Source organism: Ovis aries, chromosome 3 (assembly GCF_016772045.2).
Source record: "Ovis aries strain OAR_USU_Benz2616 breed Rambouillet chromosome 3, ARS-UI_Ramb_v3.0, whole genome shotgun sequence".
In the NCBI taxonomy this organism is placed as follows: domain Eukaryota; kingdom Metazoa; phylum Chordata; class Mammalia; order Artiodactyla; family Bovidae; genus Ovis; species Ovis aries.
The window spans coordinates 77,124,889-77,143,106 of record NC_056056.1 but is presented as its reverse complement, the minus strand read 5'-3'; the positions used below and the strand labels follow the sequence as shown (position 1 = coordinate 77,143,106).

Here is an 18,218-nt window from a genome sequence, read left to right as displayed (position 1 = left end):
CAGTCACCAAGAGATGATCTGAGCAGAAGATGTGATGTCACCTTCAGGGAGGAGACTCTCAAGCTGTCTGGATGGAGGGAGGGGAGGAGGAGTGAGAAGGATCAGTGGCCTTGAATCCCCCCATTCTCCCTCCCCCCACCTTCCACCCTGCCAAGGAGAGGCCGGAGCACCTTTCTGGGATGCAGTCCAGGCTCTGCCTTGAACTTGCAGCTCCTAAAGAGCTGCTGTGCAGATTCCAAGCTGCCGAATCCCAGGGGCTCTATTGGACAACCCAACCTCTATCAGCCCAGATGGTATGCGGGCGTCCTGGGCCCTACTCCACTGCAGAGTCAGACCTGAGAAGCTCAACACCAAGCCCCAGATTCCCTGACCTCCCACGGGAGAGGGAAAAGAGAATGGGGGCCTCCACCCATCCACCTACCAGCCTCTGAGTCCCTTTAGCCCTTGGCATGGTAATTAACAGCTGGGAAATTCTGCATCAGCCTCAGCAAGCTAATGTGGCAGGAGCGCCCTCCTGACAGCAGAGCTAATAAGAAATTTGCTAATGCAATTGATCACTTTTAAAAAGCCTTATGTTGGTGAGGATGAGCGCTTCTCTGCAGCAGCTCAGTCTAATTGTCAGAGCCGAGCAACGAGCCGCTCTCAAGTGGGTGAGGATGATGTCTTCACTGAATCAGTGGTGCAATGCAGCAGGCGGGGGCTGGGAGGAGGGGTGTGGTGCTGAGCCCGAGGCCCCCAGCTCTTCCGGCTCCTAGGAAGCCAGTCTCTGCAGGCCTGTTCTAAGGGCCTATTAAGGGCCCTGAGCTGCAGCCCCTGTTGGAGGCTGCATTCAGAGCTTCTCCGTTTATGCCACAGGATGAAAATAAGAAACAACTCTGTCTGCGGTGATGGCTGATCTCAGCCTCAGCCAGCGAGTGTCAGCACAGCAGACCCCACTCAGGCTTCTGCTGGGGGGAGGGCTGACATCTCCAGCAAATCTGCTTTTTCTCTCCAAGACCCCTGCAGTGACCCCAGTGACTCCATCCACCAGTCCTGAGGCAGGTACAGGGCAAGAAGATTAGAAATCCATCCCAGGCCCACCAAAGCCCACTCCCCGCTGAGACAAAAGGCAACTTGTTTTGAATGCCCAGCATTTGGCAAAAACAAAGAATGGTTTCTGGAAAAAGGAGAAACTGCTGCGGTGAGATTTGGCTTCCAATACTCACTCTGAACCATTTTTTCCCAAAGCAAATCCACAGAGAAGCAAGAGAAGCAAGTGACCTCTGTGGGAATGGAGCCCAGGGCTACCCGCAACGCTGATGGAGGGGCTAAGGATGTCCATGTGTCTGGACCCCCACCACTTTCTGGAATAGTCCTCACTCTCGGTTATCCATGAGAACTGGGGGTGGGGGAGAGGGCTGAGGGAGGATCAGCCCCTAACACGCAGAGAAATGTGACATCCATCTCAGTCAACTCAGCTTCCCTCTGAACCACATGTTGATCGTGACTGTTCCCCCATCCTTTACGTTAATGCTTTGAATTTTGGGTGGAGACACTCAAAGATGACAAAGCAGGAGGACCCGGGTCATAGCCAATGCGTGTACCACACTCAGTAACCCACAGGAGCCTGACACAGCAGGCTGCCTTCCTACCCAAGACCGTCCTTGGCCTGATGAGTCTGTGGCCTGATGACTCTCCTAGCCTCTGGGGTGAAGGCAAGGCCAGGCACCAGGAACTGGTGCAGATTTCCTTAAGAGTCTCCCCTGCAGGATAGGAGGTTCTGCAAGAAGGTCCCCCCCTGTGAAGCCACAGGTTGAAGCCACCTGTGTCTCTGGGAGCAACCCGAGGGCAGTGGGCAATGCCTCTGGCTTCCCAGAATGCCCTGTGCAGCACCTGGGCAGAGCAGCCTGGGGTCTAAACAGCACAACCTCCAAGTCTTGGTCCAGGGGCTCAGCAGCCAAGGCTACAGGAGCAAAGAAGACCATCCTCTGGACCTGCTCGAGATGAAGAGGGTCCCAGAGGCATCTTTATGTGCTGTTGAAAATGCACTTTAATATCTAAAGTCCTATCCTCTAAATAAATTTAAAAATTGTTTTCCTTGTTCTCCCAAGTTTATTTTTCCCAAATCAATTATATTAGTTTTGCCAAATTTAAAACACTGATTGCAAGGAAACAGAACTGGATTCATTTAGGGAAAATTTTTTCACTTTTACAAAAGTGAGTCTTTTCTATTCAAATTACAGTATGTTTTGCCATTTAAACAAAGGTTTGCTATCCAAGGACTTTTTAAAACACCACATTGTCTCTGAATTACCTCCCTTGAAAGCTCACTGACAAAGATCCTACAGACCCTTCCTCACCCAGGGGGTGATGTGTTACTTCATCCTTGGTACTGAGGTGAATTACACTCTAAAGGGTGCGTCCTAGCTGCCTTAACTTAAACCAAAAGGCCTTGGGACAAATGACCATCTTAACGTGTCTTGGCCCTGTGACCTCCGACATGGATTCGTTCATTTTGGATCCACTCCACACACAGGAAGTTGGTCTCTACTCCAAGGCCAACAAAACTAAAACTCCCCTCACTTTCACCCTGTCAGTGGTGGGTGTCTCTGGGTCCCAGGAAGGAAACCTAAGGAAGTTAAAGCCCCTTTCTTTAAGACTCAGGGCTGGTAGTTAACCTTTGCTGGTAACTCTTCCCGCCTCACACTTTTCTCCAGTAACCCCGCAGCTTCACAAGGGCAACCTGTGTAGTCACTTAGGGCCTGGTGCTTCAATGGACCCTGGGCTTGGTTTAAGGCTCTGTCATCATCTTGGAATTCTTAATCATTCTGAACAAGGGACTTCACATTTCCGTGTCGCCCTGGCCCCCTAAGTTACATAACTGGTCCTGCTCCTCTGCAATACCTGAAGGCTCAGAAACTGTCAGGATCAGCCTAGGTCGCACTTGGGGGTGACTGGCTGAGTACTGGCCAGTCCGGGTGCAAAACTGGGCCCCCAGGCAGGCTCCGCATTCAGCTCCAGGGAAGGCCTCACTTCTGCCTGCAAATTGGCTCAGGTGATGGATTTTTAAGGGAGACTTCACAATGGACCTGATGCTTCCTTCCTGGCCTCCTCCTCCCTGCCTGCCTCCCAGGGTCCGGCTCTAACAGTCCACTGAGACTGTCCTCAGCGAACCTTGCTGGCTGTCATCTGGACTGCCTCAAGCATGGAGCTGCTCAGTGTTTCCAGAGTTTAGACCCCGGGGGCGAGTGAGCAGTCTGCGTTATCTCTCCAGACTTCTGCCTCTCTCACGACCTCCTGGGAGTCTGGGCCAGCAGCAGAGAGCACTTTCAGACCATTAGCAGGAGCACATCCGGTCTCCTAGGCTCTGGCCAGGAAGTCACTTCGGTGGGAGAAGAGAAGGCCAGAGTTCCTGGGACATAATCCATGAGGGTTACTTAGCCACCAATTAGTGCAATTGGAGAGGTGGGGATCCAGCCTGGAAAGTTTGGGGTCACATGTGCCTAGGAACCCTAGGATCTTGGCTCCTTCAGACTCTTCAGCCAGGAAGATGAAGCCAACCTGGGCAATAAAGGAGTCAGGGTACCACCAGGAGGATCGAGACTCAGGGAACTCCCCATGGACATTCATTTTTGAAGGAAGCCTTTCTTCCCAAGACCTGCCCATGAGGATTCTGGCATCAGAAGGTTTCATTTGTAATCTCCCAACTGAAGAGACAGAATGAAAGTGTTTAATCATTTACTTAACTCCATCCATCCATTTACACATTCATCCCTTCATTAATTTGACACATATGAATGCTTATTTAGAGGTCAGCTATGTGAAGTGCTATGAGGACTGTTGACTCTCATGGTAGAAAGAAGACAAGAGAACTCTCTGGGGTCCCTTTATTAGAGCACTAATTCCATTCATGAGGGCTCTACCCTCATGACCTACTTAATACCTCCCAAAGTCACCACCTTCTAATACCATCACATTAGGGGTCAGGATTTCAACATATGAATCTGGGGGAGACACAAACATTTCATAACAGACTATAAGCTCTGTAGGGGTGGGGACCACGTCTGTCTTGCTCACTTCTGTATCCTTAGCCCTTGCCCAGAGTGTGGCACATAACAGTGAAAGTGAAAGTCGCTCAATCATATCCAACTCTTTGCGACCCCGTGCACTATACAGTCCACGGAATTCTCCAGGCCAGAATACTGGAGTGGGTAGCCTTTCCCTTATCCAGGGAATCTTCCCAACCCAGGGATGGAATCCAGGTCTCCTGCATTGCAGGCAGATTCTTTACCAGATGAGCCACAAGGGGCACCGAAGAATACTGGAGTAGGTAGCCTATTCCTTCTCCAGAGGATCTTCCTCATCCAAGAATCGAACTGGATGCACTGCAGGTGGGTTCTTTACCAACTGAGCTATCAGTGCATATAACAGGGGCTCAGTAAATATTTCTGATGTGAATGGATGACAGATTTGACTGCTATTTGGAAGCTCTATAAGAATTCAGAGAACATCTACGTGGGTTGGAAGAGCTGGTGTAGACTTCATAGATGAGACATAAACACAGAGAAAGTTGTAACAATACAACAATATAATAAAGATGACAGGGCAATATGTGAAACATGTCAGATGGTGCAAATACTGCAGTTAAAGCAGGGAGAGTGTGTCAGCTATGATGTTTTTGTCAGCAAGTAACAAAAAATCCTCAGCTCAGACTATTCTCAACTGCAGGGAATTTATTATCTTTCCTAGCTCATGTTCAGAGGAAGGGCAGGCTCACAGTGTCTCAAGGAGTCCTTTCCCTCCCACTCTGCCATCTTTGAGTGGGTTTCATCGACAGGTTGGCTGACAGGATGCCCACAGCAATTCCAGATGTGGAAACATCCCACTGAAAAAGGACAAACTGTCCCTTCTCATGTCTCTTTCCCAGGAGCTTCCTAGCAATTTCTCCCTTTGTCTCACTGGCCAGAACTGGGCCACATGTTCAATCCCAGGCTGACTCCTGGTGAGAGGAGTAGGATTCTGAGACTGGCATAGAACAACCACAATCCACTCACTGAGTTTAAAAGGAGGAGTAAATATCCCATAGAAATTAGGATCTGTTAGACATGCATAAATGGGAGGATGAATTCTGGCTAAAAATCAACAGTGTTCACTGCAGCCCACTCCTTGCCCCAGGAAGGGGCACCTGGCCAGAGAGCAGGGCTGTAAGGGAACCCTGGAGGACTGCTCTGCCATGTGGCTCGCAGCCTCAGGTTTTATGGTGATGGGTTAGTTTCTGGGTTGTCTGTTGCGAATCATTCAGACTCAGGGTCCTTTCTAGTGGTGCACACATTGCTCAGCCAAGACGGATTCCAGCAAGCAGAATTCAGGGAGGTGGGAGGACACATCGTGTCTCCTTTTGACCTTTCTTGAATTCTTCTGGTTGGTGGTAGCTATGTTAGTCCCATGTTCCTTACCAAGACCTCCTGTGATAAAATAATTCACGCTAATGGTTACTACGGTGACTGGCCAGGGTGGGTGGTTTCAGTCAGTGTTTCCCCTAACAGTTAGACCCCAGAATGAGAAGCCCTAATTAGTGGGTTTGGGATGGTCCAGGCCTGGTTTCTGCAAGCAAATGGGGAAAGAACTGGCTTTGCACCAGCATAATACCGCATAGGAACCTGCAGCTTCAGATGGGGACGTCTGCCACTGGCTCCTTTGTTCCTGGCTCCACAGCTCAGACTGGCCTGGGCACAGTTTGGGGGATGGGCTGTGCACGTGCAGACCCTTAAGGAGGATTTGGGTGATGCTGATATTGTTGCTAACTTCAGAGAAACCAGCCTAATGCGTTTTGGATGACAGGTTCTTTGTTTTGGGAGAGATCATCGCTCTAAGAGCTCTTAAGAATCCAGAGACAAAGAGCAGAGAAGACTGAGATGAAAGATCAAAAATGGGACAGAGATTTCAAAACAAAAGCAAAAACCATCACAAGAGCTGCCTTGGAATTTCCCTCACTGGTGGAGGTGGGGGAGGGGCTGCTAATCAGCGCTAGGTCCAGAAAGGGGCAGTTTGGGCGGGGGTTGGGGGGAGGGGTAGGATTTAGGGCAGCGATCTTGAAACCTTGAGCAGCACTTACATAAGATAGAGAAAACATCAGTTGTTCGGATCAAAGAATGGGGGAGGGGTGCTTTCCGGAGTTTCGGAGAAGGCTAAAGCCGTCCCCAGCCTCCCGCGCACTGGCGCCGCCTCTGCGGCTCCTCAGCCCCGCGGTCCGCAGCGGCCCAAGGACGCTGGCCGCCCTGTCCAAGTGTTAGCTGCTGCGGGGACGACAGCCGGGCTCCCTAATGGAGCTCCCAGGAGCCCAGCTCGATCGGCTGCCTGCATTATTAATGCACTATGTCATCCTTCCTTTCACTCGGTCTCAGCTGCTGAAATTTTATAGAGCGGTATTATTAATTGAAGCAATTAGTGCGGGAGATATCAGCACAGCCGCGTCAGAGGGCTGGGGATGTGCAGGGCCAGGCTAGGTTCTCTCCCTCCCTTCCCTCGTGCCCCTTTCTCGCTTTCTCCCACCTCCTCCCTGAGCCTCCCTACTCCCACCTCTCTGATTTCTGTTCACCCCCACTTTCCTCTCTCCTGCTTTTCTAGTTCTCTCTCACTATCCTTCTGGCGAAACTCAGAGTAGCCACCACCCTTCCCAGGCTCAAATCATTCCCTCTCCAACCAGCATGGGCGGAGGGACACAATGACAGAATAACAGCATCATGGTGGCTCACTCCCCTGGCGTGACTGGCCCCGGTTGAATCAGAATGGAAGACCATCCTTCATGGTTCTTGTTTTGGTTCAGAGCCCCTAGTGGGGGTGGAGGGTGGCAGGTAGAAAAAGCAAGGGCTCACTGCCTGTTAGACCCATTCATTTATTCGTTCATTTTCCCTCCGTGGGTACCCAATCGTATAGTAGGTGATATGCGAAATAAAGGAGATAAAAGAGCTTAGGCCTGGAACTGAGGTTGTAGCCAGAGATACCAGACTAGCTTCTGAAACAGCAAAATAGGGCACAGCAAAGGGTCCAGGGAAGTGATTCCCCAGTGGGTGGATTGTCCAGCTGTGTGAAACATCCTCTGTGGCTCAGGAAGTGACAAGTAAGTCCTTGGGAAACAAACCAAGGAATCCTGAGGGGTGAAGAAAGTGAGGTATGAGATCCCCGCAGGCTGCAGGAGGGTGGGAAAGGTGGGGGGCTGCAGCAAGAGGGAGCAGCTCCTTCAGAGGTTGAGACCTAGAAGCAACTGGAAAACCTGGCCAAGGGCCAGGACTGCAGGACCCAAAGATCCTTTCATCAGGAATTAGAGACACCTGAGAGGCTCATGTTCCCTGTAAAATGAACAGATACCAGGATGGAAACATCCAGGGTGAACAGTCACTCTCTGCCCCTCACCACTCTCCCTGCTCCCCTCGCCCCAGCTCATGGGAACAGGGACACCTTGTGTTACAGAGAGAGATCTCCTTGGGCATTTGGGAGCAAGTGGTCTGCTCGGTTACATTAACTTTTAGTGGGAGTATGCTCTTGGTTTTTAAACTTGTTTTATTATGAAAGTTTTCCAGCCACACTAGAGAGAATATAATGAACCTTCATATTATTATAGTTCAGCTTCAAAAATGATCACCTCACAGTCAGTTTTCTTTTATCCACCTTCCCCCAACTTTGCCAGGGGGCAGGGGACGGTGTCAGAAGCACACGCTTTAAGGTAACGCAGTCTTGAAAAAACTGATCTGTTCATTTTTCTTTTTTTTTTTTAATAAAAACAAGTGCATGCACACCCCTTCTGACAGACAGATTTTCATGTACAGTGCTTATTTAAATGTGAAAAAAAGATCTATCATGTGGTAAACTCTCCCAGTGTGCCTGGGCAGGGGTAGGGTATTAATCATCATTGACTCCTTCCAGCAGCTAGAGAAGTAGGGATAATTAAGTGGTGAGAGAGTGCTCACTTAAAGAAAAAGTGGTGAGAGAAAGGTCGCCTATAGTAAATCACAGAGGCTCACAAAGCCCCAAACCCCCGCCGGGGCACCCCTAGAGAAGCTAAGGCCAAAATGGGGGGAAAAAGAAAAATCATGGCTAGTGAGGATATTGATGACTACCCTTGTGGTCTGACCTCAGTTCCTTGAGCTCTGTTTACTCCTTTTCCCTGCTTAGTGGCACCTATTCCCCACCTTCTAAGACTCTCATGCTGATCATTTTTACCCCATACCTCCACTGAAAGCTGTACCAAGGAAAGGGGCTCAGGTTAGTGAGTGAACTATGGTATCACCTACAGCAGGGCTGCACAACCAACTTTCTACAAGGATGGAAATGTTCTGTTCTGTGCTGTCCAGGACGGCAGCCGCAAGCCACCTGTGGTTGTTAAGCATTGGAAACGTGGCCCTACACGGAAGTGTGTGCCCTTGAGTGCCGGGTGAGGGCAGGACTTTGTCCTAGGGGTGGTATCTGAGCAAAGGAATGTTTTATGGGAGCAGGAAGGCTTTATGGTTTTATCTGCTTATTGGTCTGATTGCTCCCTTACAGGTGATGGACCCTGATCTGAACTCATGCATAATATCATTTAATTCTCAAATACAGCCCTCTGAGGTTGATGTTTTACAGATGGAGAAACTGAAGCTCAGTTAGGGTAAGTGTCATGCATTTACTGACTGGCAGAGGAATTTGAACCCAAGTCTATCTTATCCTGAAGCCTCAGGGCACTATGCAGTGCTGGTTTTAAGAAAATTCAGTTGCTATCGGGATATGAAAATGGACTGGAATAGGAGGAGGTGATGAAGTCTCCAGAATTAATACTGGCACTCAGAGCCTCTAAGTAAATCCTTGCTCATTTTAATTGAATTGAGTAAAGGTTTTGGAAAGTTTTTAAGCCCAACCAGGCTGCCAGGAACTTAATCTGGCCCAGGCGTCTAAGAAACCTATTTCTACAGGGGATCCAAGCACTTCCAGGCTCTCACAGTTTGCTATCCACTACAGAGGCTAATGAGATGAGCTGCTTGGCAGGGCTGTTCCTGGAGACTGTGATCAGGCCTAGGGCTCCCCAAAGGGAACAGGTGTGAAGACTTGCTGTGTGAAGGTGACATTTCCACTGGCCCTATCTGAGGGTGCTGTCAGTCCACAGGTCATCTCCAAGAGTATCTGAACTAACCTCCCTAGCTGGGAGCAGGAGCTGGACCAGGGACCTGTAGGGCCCAAACACAGGGTCAATCTAGAGATTCAGGGTTCCAAGAAGCAAGATCAAGATGCTCTAATCTCCAGAAAATCACCTTAAGTGAAAAATTTGTCTTCAGGCCCTCCTGGGCCAGGTGTAGCCCTGAGTTCACTCTCAACCTACTCCCAACTAAAACCTCAGTTTCTAATACCCCCTTAGGTCTTCTTATCAGAAAAAAAAAACGTATTTATCCTAAGATGTTAGGACTTCAAACCCAATGAATTGTAATCATCTATTCCCCTTATAGGAAAATTGTTCCTTAGTGGAATTCCAGGGTCTCCATTTGGGATGACGGGGGTTGAGTCAAGATCTAACCTGTTTGTACAGAAGACCAGTTTGGCTGATACTGAAACAACTGGGAGAGAGTCTCTGAGAAAACGACTCCAACTGGGCCTGTCAGTCAGATGAAGTGAGTATTTCAGTCTGCAAGTATTTGCCATCATATACCAGAAGCTGAGAGGCAAACAGAGCAGCGAAAGAGGCAACAGAGCAAAGAGCCCTGGGCTTGGTGACAGAAGACGCATCTGAGTGTCAGTTCGAGCTCTACCACTGATGGTCTGTGTGACCTTAAACAAATCCTTGACTTCTCTGAGTCTCCTTCCCAGTTTTCTTTGATTTGGGAGACAGAGGCAAGAGATTAGGAGCATAAGCTTTGGCAATAGACAGACCTAGGTTTGAATCCTAGTTTTGTCACTCAGGGGCTTCACTGGTGGCTCAGATGGTAAAGAATCTGCCTGCAATGAGGGAGGCCCAGGTTCAAACCCAGGGACAGGAAGATCTCCTGCAGAAGGAAATGGCAAAGCACTCCAGTATCTTGCTTGGAGAATCCCACGGACAGAGGAGCCTGGCGGGCCACAGTCCATGGGGTCACAAAGAGTCAGACACAGCTGAGCGACTCACACTGTCACTTTCACACTTTACTTTGCCAGCAAAGGTCCGTCTAGTCAAGGCGATGGTTTTTCCAGTAGTCCTGTATGGATGTGACAGTTGGACTATAAAGAAAGCTGAGCGCCAAAGAATTGATGCTTTTGAGCTGTGGTGTTGGAGGAGACTCTTGAGAGCCCCTTGGACTGCAAGGAGATCCAACCAGTCCATCCTAAAGGAAATCAGTCCTGGGTGTTCATTGGAAGGACTGATGCTGAAGCTGAAACTCCAATACTTTGACCACCTGATGCGAAGAACTGACTCATTTGAAAAGACCCTGATGCTGGGAAAGATTGAAGGCAGGAGGACAAGGGGACGACATAGGATGAGATGGTTGGATGGTATCACCGACTCGATGGACATGAGTTTGAGTGGACTCCAGGAGTTGATGATGGACAGGGAGGCCTGGCGTGCTGCAGTTCATGGGGTTGCAAAGAGTCGGACACGACTGAGCAACTGAACTGAACTGATGGCGGGCCTTGGGAAAATTCCTTGATCTCTCTAGGTTTTACTTTCCTCACCTGGAAAATGAGGACAGCAGCACTGCCTTTCCTGGCTGTTGTAAGAATTGAATATGATGTGTGCAGTGCTTCATATACTGTTCCAGATAGAATCTCAATATGTTAACTATTATTGTATTCATGGTTTGTTGCCCCGGGATAAGGTGTCAGACAAAGAGGAAAAAGAAATGCTGGAAACTAGGGGAGGGATATCAGAAGTGAAGCTGGGTCAGTGAGAGGATGAGACCAAACAAGCATGGCCGGGCTCTGCAGCCAGGCGACCCTGTGCAGAGTTGTGCAGTTGTGTACAAAGGTGCATGGCTGAGGGGAGAGTGGGGTCTGAAGTCCCACCTAAACCCTTCTCTCTAGACAAGCTTTGCCTGTGCTGGCGGCATCCTGCATGGGGCAGGGCAGGCAAAGGACAAGGCCTGTGCTAAGGGCTGGGGGTAGATCAGCCTCTGGGGTAGGCAGAGGTGGAAGGAAGGAAGGAAGTCTTGCAGCTGGAGGAGTCTGATGGCAGCAGCTGGTATTCCAAGGACTCAGCTACAAAGACAACCTCGCATGGGAGGGCAGGGCACAAAGCATTCCAGAGCATGTCAGGGCTAGTAGGAAACAAAGACCAGGGTTCAAACAAAGGGCTACCCAGCCACAATGAGGCCAGCAGGCAAAAGCAGGGGCCCCTGATGTTGGAACAGACTGGAAGGCCAGGCCGGGCCCAGGTTCAAGGCTGACTCTCTCCTGGGTCACAGAGGATGAACAATTAGGGCCTGAATGAGCTATTGCTGTTGCTGCTGATGAAATGGGCAGCTGTTTATGCTAGACAGGGCAGGTTGTAGGGGTGGGGAGCTGGGCAGAGCTACACAATTTTTTCCCAGACCCTTTGGCCATTGAGTGCTCTTCATGATCTGTGAGGTTATGTGGGAGGTTTTACCTCTTTTAGGAAGGGTGGCCTCCCAAACAAAATGGTGTTAGGAGCAGGGAAACCCTCCTCTGCCCAGGAATATTGGCTTTATGGTTCCTATGCCTGTGTCATTTCTTTGGATAAAGTCAAAGGTCACAACTTCAGATGCCACAGGAGTAATAGGGAGCGATGAGGACTGTGGCAAACCAGCAAGCAGATGTTTTAATGAGTGTTTAAGGAAAGTAGTAGCAGCTGCTCAGCTCAATGGGAATATATGCCCAACACTTTCAGTTCTCCAATTTTCCAAAAGAAGCCAGAAATCTAAATTTTATTTTTAAAAGTCCTTTTAATTAAATACCTATTTTCTTTAATATCAACAATTAATTTTTTCATTTACAAAACTCTTGACATTTTCATGATCTGACCAAACCCACAAGCATCTGTGGGTTACATGTGGACTCTGGCTTGGGAATTCCTCTCTCTAGGATCCCCTGGGAATGCAGCCCTCTCTGAGAGAGGTCTCACATCAGGTGCCTAACCTCTCCAGGAGGGTGTGCTACTCCAATACACGCATCCTGTCTTGTCCCTAAGGTGCTCATTCTTCCATTTCCCAGAGCTCTGGGCATCTGAAGAAGATAGGAGAGGTAGGAAAGAGCACAGAAAGAAGAGGTGTCATACTGAAGACAAGCCTCTCTGACATCACACTTTGTCCCCCAGGACCAGCTGTGTCTGTCCTCCACTGGTCACAGTCGGACACAGGTTCTGGGAGATGTGACAACAGCTCTGAGACCAAGACTCGGTGGGTCCCACGGCTTTGTTCCATGCACTGTGAGCTGGTCCAACGCTGGAGGGCCCATGGCCTCCCCCTGTGAGCCAGCTGTTTCCTCTCCCTCCTAAACCACCTCTTCCAGCCTCCGTCACTCTGTGGTTGTTTTTCTAAGACTTATCTCACTGTGTTTTACTAGCAAGCTATTACTTCTCACATCTCAACTCTGAACCTTTCAGCTGTGGTTTCTACTCAGGACTTAGTGGACTCAGAAGAAGTAATTAATATATCCTTCTTCCCTGCCCTGAGCACAGCACCTCTAGACAAGAGGGAGGGGTCTAGATACAAAGTCTGACTTCAATGCAATAAATAAATCATAAGCATTATTACCTAGCTGAGAAACTGGGGCTTGGAGGGTCTTCAGTCCTCTGTCAGAGATCACCAGGTAGTAAATGGAGGCAGGACTCACCTCACCAGAGCATCTGCATTTGCTTTATTATACTTTATGGTCAGGGTAGGGCTTCCCAAGTGGCTCAAGTGGTGAAGAATCTGCCTGCCAATGCAGGAGACATGAGTTTGATCCCCAGGTCACAAAAATTCCCTGGAGGAGGAAATGGCAATGTACTCCAGTATTCTTGCCTGGAACATCCCATGGACAGAGGAGCCTGCCAGGCTACAGTCCACAGGGTCCCGAAGAGCTGGACACGATTGAGTGACTGAGCAGAAGCATGTATGGGCAGGGTAATAGGTTCTGTCTTCCAGAGGTCCTTCCCCCAACTTCTACCCCCTCCCCCATCTTCCAGTTAGGAAGAGGGTTTGAGGCCAGACTGCAGGCCTGCACTGGGAGCTCTCTCGAGAATGCAAGACAAAGTCTTTCAGTCTGGTTGGTGAGAGGAGATAAACATGCAATGCCACAGAAGTTTCCATGGTTCCCTCCTTCCTTTCACAGGCATTGACTTGGGCCGCAGCTGTGTAGCCTGCCCACTGGGGAGAAAAGACTTTGATTCTACCAAGTTAAAGCTGTAAGCGTCTTTTTGGATCATCTAATTATGGACGATCTGGAGATTTCAATCTCTCTCTCTTTCTCTTTCAGCAGCATTTTAGAAGGCTGGTCCATTAATTAGATTAAGGTGGGTTCTCAGGTCAAAGCAGGTAGAGGAAATCATGTCCACTTGGTCCCCCCACACCACCGGCCATCAGAGTAGTCTCTGAGGAACCCTCCTGGGAAAAAGTTTGAAAAATCGTTAATTCGACCCAACCCCTGAAAATCCTGGTTTTGGAAAGTGAGATTCTGAGAGGTTAAATTACTTGCCCAAGGTCATATAACTGCACCTCCTAATGGCAAACAGGTCTCTTTGCTTGGCCCCCGTGCTATAGCAGTGTAAACTGGAAGGCTCCAAAAAGCGAGGGCAAATAGTGGGGAAGCAGAGGGCAGACAGTTCAGCAGGATCTCCCATGTCAGGGAGGCAGGAAACTTGAGTGGAGGCCCTGCTGGGTGGCTGAGGGGGCAGAGGGTCAAGCAGGTGTTAAATTCCAGAAGCCAAGAGATAAGCAGTGTGAGGCCATGGCAAACTGGGATGGGGCTAGGATCAGGTTGGATGTGGAGAAAAGGCCTGAGCCACAGGCTTTGGTGGAGATAGAGTTGGAGGGTTGGGTTTTTCCCAAGTTCACCCAGTTGAATCTGCTGATTCTGGACTCCAAACGTTTTTGACTTTGAAAGCACAACAGAAGGCTGGAAGCCCAGGCAGACAGGCAGGCACACCGTTGAGTGGAAAGGGTGTACTGAGCAAACCTCAGGACAGCGGCTGTGCTGTGCTTAGTCGCTTGGTCACGTCCGACTCTTTGCAACCCCATGGACTGAAGCCCGCCAGGCTCCTCTGTCCATGAGGATTCTCCAGGCAAGAGTACCGGAGTGGGCTGCCATGCTCTCTTCCAGGGGATCTTCCCAACCCAGGAATCAAACCTAGGTCTCCCGCATTGCAGGCGGATTCTTTACCATCTGACCCACCAGGGAAGCCAGGACAGCAGCTGTGCTGCATTAAAAATGAATAAGATGGGATTTCCTGGTGGCCTAGTGGCTAGGACTCCGGGCTCCCAGTGCAGGGGGCTGAGTTCAATCCCTGATCAGGGCATTAGACCATGCATGCCATAACTAAAAATTCCCACATACCGCAACTAAAGATCCTGCATGCCATAACTAAGACCCAGTGCAGCCAAAAAAAAAAAGAATCAAGGTGATGTTTGAATGAAAACAAGAATGGAGTGCTGGGGAAGAGGCACTCTCCTGGCTCCCTGTGGCTCAGGTGAGGCAACATTCTGCAGCAGGGCCAAGTCAGCCCCAGAAGCCAGCCCATGGCTCCCAGTGTCTATGCAAATGAGACAAGAGAGGTGGAGGTAGCCTGGGAGAATGGCCTTTCCTAGGGGCTTCTGGGAACCTTCATTCTCTTACCCACGAAATGGACACAATCATCTCAACTTGGCCTCCATCTAGGGGCTAACATAAGCAGCAAATGAAATCAAGTTGAGACCCATTGACGCCTCTACCAAGGCTAGGGTTGCAAGTCCCCACGCCATCAGAGGTGGCAAAATGTGTGCACTGGCCCGGGGAGAGGGAGGGGAGACGAGAGTGCTTGCCCTGCCCGGAGGCATTCAGGGTAAAGATTCTAAAGCCTCATACCAGCCAGATGGAAGGCAGCGGCCCCACTCCCTGTCCCTGCTTGCAGTACCTCAACTAAGGTTTTGGCAGATAATTGCTTATGGTCTGAGCCTCCCAGTGAGATATATATACACAAAAGAGGCCTCAAGAACTGCTCAGTCCATAGTGAGAGCCACCAGCCCCATGGGGCAGTTTACATTTAGATTTCAATGAATTAAATTTTAAAAGTTGGTTCTTCAGTCACACTAGCCAAATTTCAAGTGCTCCATAGCCACGTGAGGCTAGTGGCTACCAACCTAGACAGCTCAGACATAGAGCACTTTCATCAGCAACTGCAAGTTCTGTGGGTTGGGGCTGCTCTAAGACTGTCATGGTGGAATGATAGGTATTGGGGTACAAGGTTTCTGCCTTGAGGCTTCTCAATACATCATGCATTTCCTTCTTTCTCAGCCTAAATTCAAGGTTAACCCTGGAGCCCTTCCCTGCTTGCCCACTTCCTTTAAGCCCCAGGCTTTAATAACTCACTCCTAAGAGTGAAGTTTTCATGCTCATTTTGCAGTTGCTGAGGACTCAAGGTCTAGTGGGAGTGGGCAAGGGCTCTTCCCAGGTTATATGTCCTCCACTACCTTAATGATTGACAGCAGGAATTTCTGAACCCCAGAAGAGAATGGCAAGCATGAAAAGACAGGGAGAACTTTTGGGGCAGTTAGGACTGAATTGAATGGTGAAGTGAAAGTTGCTCAGTCTTGTTCAACTCTTGGCAACCACAAGAACTGTAGCCCACCAGGTTCCTCTGTCCATGGAATTCTCCAGACAAGAATGCTGAAGTGGGCGGCCATTCCAGTGGTACCCAAACAGCCTGGTGGAGGTGACCACCTGCTCCTACCCAGAAAAACCACGAAGAGCACATCCCAGCTCTTCCACTTGCTAGCTGTGTTACTTGGGCTTTCTAGACTCTCTGAGTCTGTTTTTTCATGGGTAAAATAGGAATGGGACTTACTTCAGAGGTTGTCTTAAGGATTAAATGAGTTTCTGGATGGAAGGTGGCTAGAACAGTGTCAGCATGGGATAAGCATTAGTCATGGTGGTAGTATTTGATTATTTATATCGTGGCCTTGATAGAGGTTGTGAAAAAGGCAATTTTATATACTTAGCACACTAGCATGCTCCCAACCCTCCCCACACACCTCCTAGATTTTTCCACCATGGTGCCTATTGAAACACATCATTATTTGTTTATTTGGTTTTGAGAGCCAAGGCTGGACCCCATCACCAAGGTCTTATCCTGCCTTTGCCCTTTGCTCCCTTGGTTTTTCCAACACTCCCTCCCCAGCACTCTGAGTACTGCCCAGGCCAAACCTAGGCCCCAGAGCTCCTTCGGGAAAGCAGCACAGGCTTGTCTTTATGCAGGGCAGTTAAGGGTTGGCCCTGAAAGTCCACGTGACCCAAAACCAGTGCATCCAGACACTGGCACCCCAAAGAGAGAGCATCTGAAGCCAAAAACAGGTTGAGGCAACAAGATTTCCTCTCTCCAGAATGTGAGTAAAGGAAGCCCCAAAGACTGGGTAATTGGTTAGCAACAGAGGCTGAAGTTGAAAGGCGAGGACACCACAGAAGTCCATGATGGTCGAGTGAGAGCTGAGGGGAAGTATAAGTAACACAAAGTATAAGTGTAGTGAGAGGGCCCCCCAGGGACTCTGGGCCGGGAAGTGAAGATCTGTCTGGGGGAGGAAAGCAGCAGGGTCCCCTCTACTCTACACCCACTTCTCAGCACCGGTTTGGAAACGCTGCGGCTTTTGCCTTCTCCTTCATGGGAAACCTGGAAGGGACCTGGAGTAACTATCAGCACAAAGGCTCCGGAAGCACCTTTAGGATGTGCTAGAAACTACTAATAGGAAAAGCAGCTGCCATCAATATAAACCATTTCTGGGTCATAAGTTTCAGTGCTAACATAGCAGTGTGCCCTCAGCTCCCAGCAGATCCTTCCAGATGGGCAGATGAGGGCCTGGCCCCCGGGCTGAGCAGGTGATCTGCCCAGGCAGAGTGATGGCCGCTTTCTCCTTCTGGCTCCAGAGGGTCTGTCTGTCAGAGAGAACTGGCTTCCAAGGTAAAGAGGCCCCACTTCAATCAAGGGCCTACCAATGTGATTTGATGAACTCGTAACAGAGCATTTCTCCCCACAAAGAGACTCTTTGGCTGAAAATAGATGAGTCAACCCAGGGGACCATGTTAATCCCTTGGGCAAGTTCATTGGCCTTTCTGGAGCCCAGGGAACTCATCGGTAGAAAAGGAGAGAATATGGAGTATTTGCCTCTCTAGGGCTCCTTGCATTTTGTTCATTGATTCCAGGGACCCTCCAGACACATCTCCTTCTTCAGCCTATCAGCGCTTGGCCTTCCTAACAAGCTAGTCTCCTATAAAACAAACCAGAGAAATGCTGCTGTTCCTGGCTTGTCTCCCTGTTTCCTTCCTCTGACATGACAAAGGTCTGTCTTAGGGAGCATCAGCCGAGCTGGGGGGTGAGAACAGTTAGCAGACAGAAGCGGTGACAGGGCCCCACTCCCACTGAGCAGAGAGGCCTAGCAGCAGCCTTAGTTGGCATGTTGACACCCTGCTTACGTGGAAAGCTGGGTGAGACAGCCTGGCACATTATAGGTACCTCTGGGAAAACTACAAAAGGAAAATTTCAAACACACACACATAACAACCACAGCTTCCTAGGTAGTCAACACCTCCTCTGCCTGTGAAAAGGAGCCTGGCCCTGTTTTGGGGGTGGAGGGGGTGGGGAGAGTATTAGGCTCTACCTACCTGGGCCCTGAGGCTCTGGGAACACAGAGGCCATTTTCAACCAGCCTTCAAAAGTTTCCTTTTGTGGCATCTCGATGATAAAAATATTCCTCCCTGAAGGTGCAACCGCGGCTCAGCAGATGTCCCTGACTGAGCACTTGGGAAGGAGCTATTAAAAGGAACGTAATTAGGTTGTCATCCTGGGGCCTCCGAGCCAGGCTTCCGAACGCCATCTTTGTTGAAAGCTTTCCAGACGTCAAATATTTGCAGAACCCGATTTATCCAAAAGTCTGTTAATACCCAATAGGACTGAGTGAAGAAAAGGCAAAATGACACGTCCGCTCAAGGTTGGCCTCAGGCCCTAAGGCTCCTTTTTCTGTGCCTGTTGCCCATTTTGGGTCCTGGCCTCGCTCCCTGATTTCCTCTCCCCTCCTTCACAGCCTCCCATCACAATTTGCTCTCAGGAAAGGCTCTCTCAG

General features: G+C 49.6%; 1 long non-coding RNA gene across 1 annotated transcript; it reads right to left on the bottom strand.

Moving 5' to 3' along the window:
- Nucleotides 1–11,856: 11,856 nt before the first annotated feature.
- Nucleotides 11,857–17,994, bottom strand: LOC132659589 (uncharacterized). Its single transcript, XR_009600163.1, has 2 exons — nucleotides 17,761–17,994; nucleotides 11,857–13,517 (listed from the first exon to the last, which is right to left on the bottom strand). It is a non-coding gene; the product is annotated as an uncharacterized LOC132659589 (long non-coding RNA).
- Nucleotides 17,995–18,218: the final 224 nt, after the last annotated feature.